This window comes from Balearica regulorum, chromosome 8, assembly GCF_011004875.1.
Source record: "Balearica regulorum gibbericeps isolate bBalReg1 chromosome 8, bBalReg1.pri, whole genome shotgun sequence".
NCBI lineage: Eukaryota > Metazoa > Chordata > Aves > Gruiformes > Gruidae > Balearica > Balearica regulorum.
In genome coordinates this window covers 21,830,320-21,839,866 of record NC_046191.1, presented here as the reverse complement: position 1 = coordinate 21,839,866, position 9,547 = coordinate 21,830,320, and positions in this window count along the sequence as shown.

The window sequence follows — 9,547 nt, the reverse complement described above, 5'->3', positions numbered from 1 at the left end:
CAGTTATAGAGCAGCCCTGGTCTACAGGTAGGGACAAAGGCTGTATTCCTTCTTGGTACAGTCCTGCTCTGCTGTCTGCTCTGTGTGCTACAGCTGAGGCCAGGTTCCTCTTCCACCTTCTAGCCCCAGGGCATCCCAGCAGAGCTCCAGCAGTCACTTAAGCACAGCCTGCAGAATTTTACACCTTCTGCTTGTCTGAGTCCTGTTGACATTATGTCACAATTCAAAAGGTTCCCTACCTCAGCTAGCAATGATGCTCAAGGTTAAACACACCTGAAGTCAAAGCCTCAGTCTTCTACAACGGAGTGAAAACTGAACTTAGTGCCTGGCAACTATAACCTGATCATACATCTTTATTATTGAAAACAAGCAATTCCAGAAATTCTGTTCTTTCAAAGATACTGAGGTTTCCATTTTGTAGAGATTCCAAAATTAAAGTGTCTTTTACAGCAATGAAATTTTGTCTCCCAGTTGATTTTAAGAAATCCATTACAGAAGGAGTAACTTCATGGCAAAAAGGAAAGGTTTGAGCTGTTCCACTGTGTTCTGTGCCCTCACAGTAATTAGTGGTGAGCCTGGACTTCAAAACTCTTCCATAAAAAAGCCTATCAATCAGACATGCCTCTTACCAGAACTTGTAGCAAGCAAGTAAACCCTTTGAAAAGCACCCTAAAACTCTGAAATACTTTAAACTCATACCCTGAACAAAATAAGACCAGGAGGAAGAAAAGTAATCAGTAGACTAGTGCACAGTAAATAAATATCTAAAGCAAGTGTAAGGTGGCCAGTCCTTTGAAACAATGAGAGCTATCGATGGCAATATTAATTTAGCAGAATATGAAATAGAAACATGAGGTACTTACTCATGAACTGTAGCTTACACCCAAGGACTGACAGTCACTATCCTTAGTTACAAGGACAGCCATTTTCCCTGTCACATGAAAGTAACTAACTGCTCAGTGGCAAAAGCACCTGTAAAGATGCTGTAAATGAGGAGTAATTGACACTCAGGCAGGTGTTTCTGACTAGATAAGTAGCACTTCAAGATTTAATAATATTTTAATAGGAACGTTAACAGTGCTCTGCTGAAATGACTGAATGTGCACTGCTTTGAGAAAAGTACCATATAATCTGAGGGCTTTATGAACTTAATGAAAACACCATATAGCAGTACAGAAGGGTTTATAATTGCTGCAATTCATTTAGCCATCTGCCCAGCAAAAGGTCAATGTAATTAACAGTTTAAAGATACATGTGATTGAAAAGTAGAGACCAGACTTTATAGAAAAAAAGAGGATCTAAATAAAAAAAAAATACTTTGATTCCAGAGATAATACCATTAATATCTTCCTGAAAGACAGATCTATTTCCATAATAAAATGCTGTAGCAAAAGGTTGTTACAACCCTTTAACAGATGTTTCAGCCATATTAAAAACACCAAGGATGTCAAGCTTTAAGACCTAGTTCTGGGACATTAGACCATATTAGCTTAGTCACACACACAAAACTACATTTGATCAGACACCAAAACCCATTCAAGAAGCAACTCTAAGAAGTCAACTCTTCCACCCTTGCAGACCCTTTTCTAGGTTGCCAACTTGAAAACATCACTTGTATTTTTAATATGCGATTACATTGCATGGAATTAGGAAAGCACAAAGAAGGTGATCACAAGAAACGCTGAAAAAATAAGCAGCATTTGAAGGATACATTTCTAACAAAACGGATTAAGAATTGTTAGAGGCCAAGATAATTGTTTGGGTTAGAAATTTGCACGACTGAAACTGCAAGGAAATGTCAAAGGTTTCCAAACTGGCAGTGGTCTACGGAAAGCTGCTCAGACTTAGTCAATTCCTCTGCTTTTGCTAGCTGCAGTAAATTCCTGTTCCCAAATATCTGACAGGCATTCTGCCTTGGACAGATCTTAAGTAAGGTGCATATATAGGAAACCTGCATCTGGCCTCCTGCATGTGGCTGTCAAGCACAGCACACCATATAAGTGCAGTAGCACTTAAGGACTGCTACGTATTTGAAAATCCCAGCATTACCACTGTGTACATGCTGGAAGTGTCCAAACTGTTAGGGCCTCAGACATCTAGAAACTCTAAGCAAAGCTATGCCATCTTTAAAATCTACCAAGGTAGAAAAAGCAGTCCCATCCAGGAAAACCCAGGTGTACAGCAGCCCTAAGTTAAATTAAAATGCATGTACTAGATTATATTTCCATATTAGCAGTCACTAAAGGGATGTTTCTTTGGATCTGTTAAGCTTAAATCTCATGGTATTAAAACAACACGAGAGCATAAAACTTCCAGCCAATGTTCAGCACAGGCACTGCTGGACATGGCAAGAGCCCCCACCCTTAGGGACAAAGTGGTGTCACCAGCCCAGCAGCTGCCTAAGGTGTGGCAGAGAAGGCTCAGAAGTGAAGCTTGCTCCTTTTTGTCTTTTGGAAGGATTGCATCTGTCACAAATCCAGGAAGGCAGCAGCTTGAGTGAAAACAATTCTGAAGCTTCTGATAAGCATGTGAGATAGCAAGTTCCAGCCAAAGAAAAACATTCAGACTGCTGAGTGATTACAAGAACTAATATCCAGTAGGGATTTTCTTAAAAAATACTAAAGCTATTGAAAAGATTAGGCTGCCTAAATTTAATGCTTACTTGGTAGAAATCTATATAGCTTCACTGAACTCAACATATGTACACTGATTTTGCTCTGGCTGAAGATCTAAATGCAACTTGGACACAATCAGGCAAGTTTTGTGAAATTTCATAAGAATTAGGCACACAGACTTCTACAGAAATTCATTTACAAACCCCTAGAGATGGAGAATGACTAAGAATCTCTACACAGGATTTTTGATCTATCCTCAGGCAGTAAAAAAGTTCTCTCAAATGCCCTACTGTTATGTTACAAAAGAAAAAAAGAAAAGAATAAAAGCAACAAAGTCAGGTGTGCTTCATAAAAAGGTTTTAGCAATCCCACGAGGCAAGTAGAAATAACGTATATTCCACAGGGCTGGATCCATAAACTCTACTCTGCTACCTACACAAGAAAAATGAGAACTCAAAATGCAGCTAGGTGACTAAATGCAGCCTTCTTGCATAAGTGCGCAGTTGGTGTTTAGATCTATTTGATATGTAGCAAACACTGAAAAATTATGATTTTGTGATGATGGATCCTATCCCTCTCCTACTTCCAACGCCGATTAAAGCATTAGTCAACTGCTACAGCATCATAATACTAACAGTTGTACAACTAACAGTTGTACAACTCAGCTTTATTAATAAAGGAAGGCTTAACAGTTCTGTTAAACCGCTCAATTTCATATCAGTGGAAAGTAATAGAAATACATACCTTACCCAAACAGAACTGCATCAGACTGCATCAACAGGTTTTGTTTCTAAACAATTTCTGAATTAGCATAAATTGTAGTTCAGGGACTGCTTGTGTCAACTATTTATTTGAATATCTGTTACTAAGAGATGCTCCATGGCAAGTAAAGTTTTCAAGAGCTCTTAGGAAAGCAGAAAACAATTTAAAAAATTTCTCAATGCAGAAATCACAATTTTCATTAAGCAATGGGGGAATCTTTTTCTAACACTACTTGTCACAGTTTTAAAGAATATTACCACAGGAAATATATTTAAGCCCATCTGGCTTATCATCCTAGTGTCTACCAACTACTGCTCTCTATTTATTTGTAGGACCCCATTGTACAACACTCAAAATAGCAATCCTACTACCTACTAAGAAGCTTTCCTGACTTCAGACATTGAAAATAAGATTCAATTGTCTAAATACAGACACATAGCATCATTTTGGACAACCAAAGTCATCTCGGACACATACAGTTATTTTCACATAGTACATTATACTCCTACTCAGTGCAGCATGCCTTGGAACTCAGGGCAGAGTCTCTGATAAATGTGATTTATCACTATTTTTCTGCTTTCGGTACAAAGCTATAAATAAATGAAAGGACTCTGAACCATGCAGAATGATTGTCTGCCATTACCAAATGTGTAATAATCACTTTTACAATCCACTTCAGATTTCACAGGAAAGATCTACCCCACTATCAGATCTAACCTGCCTTATCTGAGACTTGGATCCTAACAGTGGTGAAAATCGAACTACAGCCAAAACTGAAGTACAGGTACAATAATTTTAAGGGTTCTACAGGTTACGTTCATATTGAGAGAGTGACCTGGTTTTGACTGAGATAGAGTTTATTTTTTTTCTAATAGCTGGTATAGTGCTGTGTTTTGGATTTAGCATGAGAATAATGTTGATAACACTGACATTTTCAGTTGTTGCCAAGCAGTCAAGGACTTTTCAGCTTCTCCTACTGGCCTGCCAACGAGAAGGCAGGGAATGTCCAAGAAGCTGGGAGGGGACACAGCCAGGACAGCTGACCCAAACTGGCCAAAGGGATATTCCATACCATATGACGTCATGTTCTGTATATAACTGGGGGGGGGCTGGTCTGGAGGAAGTTCGGCTTGAGAACTAGTTGAATATTGGCTCTGAGTGGTAAGCAATTGTGCTGTGCATCACTTGTTTTGTATATTATTGTTATTTTTGTCTTCCTTTTCTGTCCTGTTAAACTGTCTTTATCTCAACCCACAAGTTTAGCCGCCTTTTTTTTTTATTCTCTCTCCCAATCCTACTGAATGGGGGGAATGAGCAAACAGCTGTGTAGTTGTTTTAGCTGCCAGCCAGGTTAAACCAAGACAGATATTTATATATAATGGTCTCCATATCCTGCAACTGTTAATAGTGATGAAATATCTGCCATAATCAACGAAACAGTAACTCAACTAGTTAAAATACCACTGTTAAAGCATATTAACTTCAGGTAGCATCTCTGTAATTGACAAAATAGACATTCATTTCAAAGGTAATCCTCAAATTATGATTTTTCTTACTTAGTGGATTTATGTGACTTAACATGCAGTCATTTTCTCATTAAGACTTAAATATACAGTACTCAAATAAATGACTGCTGTGTTTAAACCATAATTGAGCATTTCTTTCCTGGTGCTCCTATCTGTGATACCCAGAGCATGTAATGGTTTGCTTTTAAAAGCCAACACACCAATCAACCACCCTCAAATTACTTCACACACCCAACTGTTGTAGGAAACAGCAACCCACTAGGGCCCTGGGCAGGGAGTAAGCCATAAAGCCAGTCAGCTTTTCTACAATTTCCTTAACTGCAAGCCAAGCAATCCCACTCCAGATAGCCCATCTAAGCCTTTTAAAACCTTAACCTTCAAACCTTTAGACTTTTCATTCTCTCAAGGTTCTGGTTTATCAGATGACCCGGCAGCAATGACAGCTGCCCCACAAGTGCATACATCCTGAGCTGAGGACCTGGTTACTGCCCTTCCCCAGGGCAACTGGAAACAGCTGTATGTGTATATATGCACACACTGCCACAGCTGAAGGAAGAAATTGTGATTGTCAAAACGCACTGATGAGATCAGCAACAACCATTTTGGAATTAGCTAACACCAGACAGGTAAGAAGTGACTTCATTTGCTGAAAAAAAATAATTCTATTTTAAGAAAGAAAAATATTTCACCTTACAGGAACAGTGAAGCATTGGAAAATTTTATTTACAACGGTGATAGAATCCCTTTACATGGGAGATTCTAAGAGCATCTTAGATGAACAAATATCAGAGACAGTTTAGATCAGGATTTCTTAATTTACAGCTCACAGGCCCCACATGATTTGCAAAGCAATTTAGCCTACTAGCATATGAAGCTACAAACTACCACAGGAATAACCAGCTCTAAACACCACCTTCCCCCTGACCCAACCCCCAAATTGCCCTTCTCAGAAGTCACATAATAGCATAGCTTTCAATGAAAAAGTAGCAGAAAAGCAATATCCAGATCTCTTTAAAGATTAGTGCATTCTTAATTTTCATTTGGTAAAGCATGACAGGCATATGCTGGATCACACCACTTGTGAAAACAAGAACACTCCCTGAATTTTACAGTGCTTTCAAGCATGAAAGGGTATTTTTAGCACAACATGAACCAAGTTTGAGATATGACATAAAATGAAGATGTTTTCAGGAATACCATTTCTGTTCCTCATATTCCATGAATTCAGAGGAAATGATGCCACATATATCCAGCCATAGTTTCAAGTGATGACATCACAAAATAGATTTCTGGGTTTTGCCAAGCAATAAACCTTTAATATATCTCATCAAAATGGTGGCTATTCGCCTATCAGAACTACCTACGTAGCATGGGAGTTTTGGGGTGGGGGAGCACAGGACAACACACAACCACACCACTGTGAAAAGCAGAAGTTTCAAATACTGAGGCACTGAAAACTAGTAACCACATTTAGAAGTCCAATCCTGTACTACTCAGCTGACCAATCACATGTAATGAAAAAACAACTGAGTCACACACTGTGAGCTCCTGCACAAACAGCAGTCTAAAAGTTACCTGTTAAAAGATCTATTCAGTAGTGACCACTGTGTTACAAGAGCATTTACAGAAGCTGGGACTGGTTGGCAAATGGTACATTAATTAAAAATGCTTTCTTAATTAATATTCATAAAATAATTTGAACAGCTCTATTCTCTATTAAATAACGACCCTTATAATGAAAAGCTTCTTACCCCTCATTCACAGCAAAATGCAATACAGTATTTCAGTGCTGTTCTCAATAGGCAGGCATTGCTACTGCGCTGAATAGATGACATACATTTTCACATTTGGAGAAAGGCCATTAGTAGACAAATTGAGAGACCTCTTGACATCAGTAACTAAGAATACAGCCACACTCATTGGCTTTCCATCTGCTTCCCATTTCTTTTTGACCTATTCATGTATTTATGAAAACAACCTAAAACTTTCAATAAGATTTCCCAAGTTGTTCAAGGATTTAGCATTCTATTTTATATCATTCTATTTTATTATTTGTATCCTTTAATTAAAAGGCATGGCTTCACAGTGCAAGAAAATCTTATCCTTGGGGTCACAGAAACAACCTACCTAGCAAACGTGTTTGCATGTTACGGGAAATGTTAGCAAAAATGCTGGATGAACATTGTGAACAGCATGAAACGGGTCCTGGAAGCAGGAAAGTCGTTTGGGGGGGGGGGGGGGGTTAGTTTGGTTTTTTTTTTTTTCCAAAAAATTATTTTAGTGACAAAATTTCTCTGTTGTTGAAAATGAACAGCTAAGTCAATAGTCACACCGTCAAAGCAGCACAAATCCTCTAGCTTATGGTATTACTATGGCCTTGGAAACAGCCAATCCACAGCTGAAAACAGCTACCCACTGACCCTGCAATAAACAAATGGATAAGCTATTGTTATTGGTTCTTCTCTGAACTTACTTGAGGCACTGCTAACTTTTTTTGATTTTAGAAAAAAGAGAGCTCTCTATACAAGGGACTTGTTTCTTCACAACTTTCCACAGAAATCAGTCTCCTACATAAAGGCTGAATAGAAGATTTAAAAAAAAAGAAAAACAAACCACATTTCACAAACAACGTCTCCCTACAAAATGCTTTTTTTCTCCTTGTGCGAACAATCCAAACAAGCATAATATCCTAAGAGGAAAACAGAAGAAACCTGCATACCCTTCTTCCTTTACAACATACACAAGCACCAACACAATCCCTCTTGAGATTACTTCAGTGATAACAGCATACATTGAAGCCACATCAAAAAGACAAAATACATCTCTTCTACGAATTGTGTAGTACACATTCTGCATGCTGTACCCAATTGTGGAAACACATAAAAACAAGGGTCACTTTTTAGCATCACAGCTGACTTAGCTGTGATTCAAAGAGCTTACTGAGGTCAAAGCGGGGAAGAGAGTTTGCATAAATCTCAATGTAATTATACTGAATTATGTGTAAATGCAATTCTTCAGGCAAATTATCTGCCATAATATTGTCTCTTAAAGTCCTTTCAGAGTACACTAAATTCTCTACTTACAAAACTACCACAGACTATCAGCTATGATGGTTTAGACCCACATCTATCACCACATAATACTCCACACCCTACAACTAACTTCAGTGCATATGTACCTCTAGGCTGGCTACTGCTCCACAGTCATGTTGACACAGGCAAGAGAAATCCATTTGCAATTGCTTGTACTCACAGTCATCATCACAACTCTGCAGCACTCTCATGTTCAACTGGAGTCAGGCTGAAACATGGCCTTCCTTATCCTGTGGGATTAAAAAGAGAAGCCTTTCAGAAAAATATCAACACAAGGACACATACCAAGCTACTGCTAATGGAGTGGCTGAAAGGGGTCACAGAAAGAAGGTCCTGCAGATCAAAGAACTGAAGGACACTTACAAGACAGCCAAAGAACAAATCAAGACAGACTTCTAGCAGCAATGAAGCTACGTGTCAGTATTACAGAGCAAGGACAGAATCCTCTCCCAGCTGAGAGGCACAGTACGTAGGTCACTGAGGGGACAGAGACTCCCAAACTGATGAGGGGTGGGAAGGAAGATCTCAACTGCACCTCCAGTTCTCAGATCAACACAAGAGCCAGAGGCAGTCTAAACTCTAAGAAACATTTTGTTGACACAGGTTCCACTGCACATTGGGGCAGGGGGAGCATTTCCTAGCACTGCACCCTACCACAGTATGAAGCACAGGCCACAACACTTCATGCCAGCATTTTAGCCAGTAGATTTCATAGCATTTTAACAGGATATATCAGATTGCACATCATCTTAACAGGCAGGAGAGATTCTTTTGGGAGACCATGATATAGCAGTGATTTGCATTCACATGAGAATTCACAAAAGCAGAGAGGTTATCAGCATGGCAGGAGCAAGAGGCTGAAAACACTTACCCTCTCCTCTTCAAAGCATTTCTTACAGAATTGTATTTTACCATATTTGCCAAAGACATAAAATGGAATTTTAAGAAATTATGTTTTATAATGGTGGTAACATTACAAGGCAGAACTGTCCTGCCATTTGCTCTAGACTAAACAGCTATGCTTTTCTGTACCTCAGGGGAACTAGTCTGGCAAATTATTTCATTCTATACCCTTTTGTGCTCTTTTTTAACATCTAAACAAACATCTTTCCAGCTTCCTGGGTACAAAAAAAAAAGTAATAAATCCTTCAAAATACATACATACACTATTACCAACCCTGTTAATGCAAACTACTGAGTCCTCCTCACCCTTGTTCTCCCACTTAACAAGCCACTCACAGCCCTGCTACCCTCCTCAATGCTAGAATGCTAGAGTCCCCTGAACAACCACACACAAGCATATGCATGCACACTTACATGAAGACACAAGGGGTAAATTTTATTTCAAATACAAGTTACAAGAGAAGATATATTAAAAAACTAAATGTCCCGTCTCAACACTGGGAAAAGTCCATAAGGATGGTAGTTCAAATACAAGATTTCCCCCCACCCCCACCCCCCCAATCGGTGATGGAAAGAGTAACAACCATCTGCTACTTTCAGTTCTCTTGTGGACTCTGTATTGAATGATGCAAAGTTTTGCCTTCCAGAG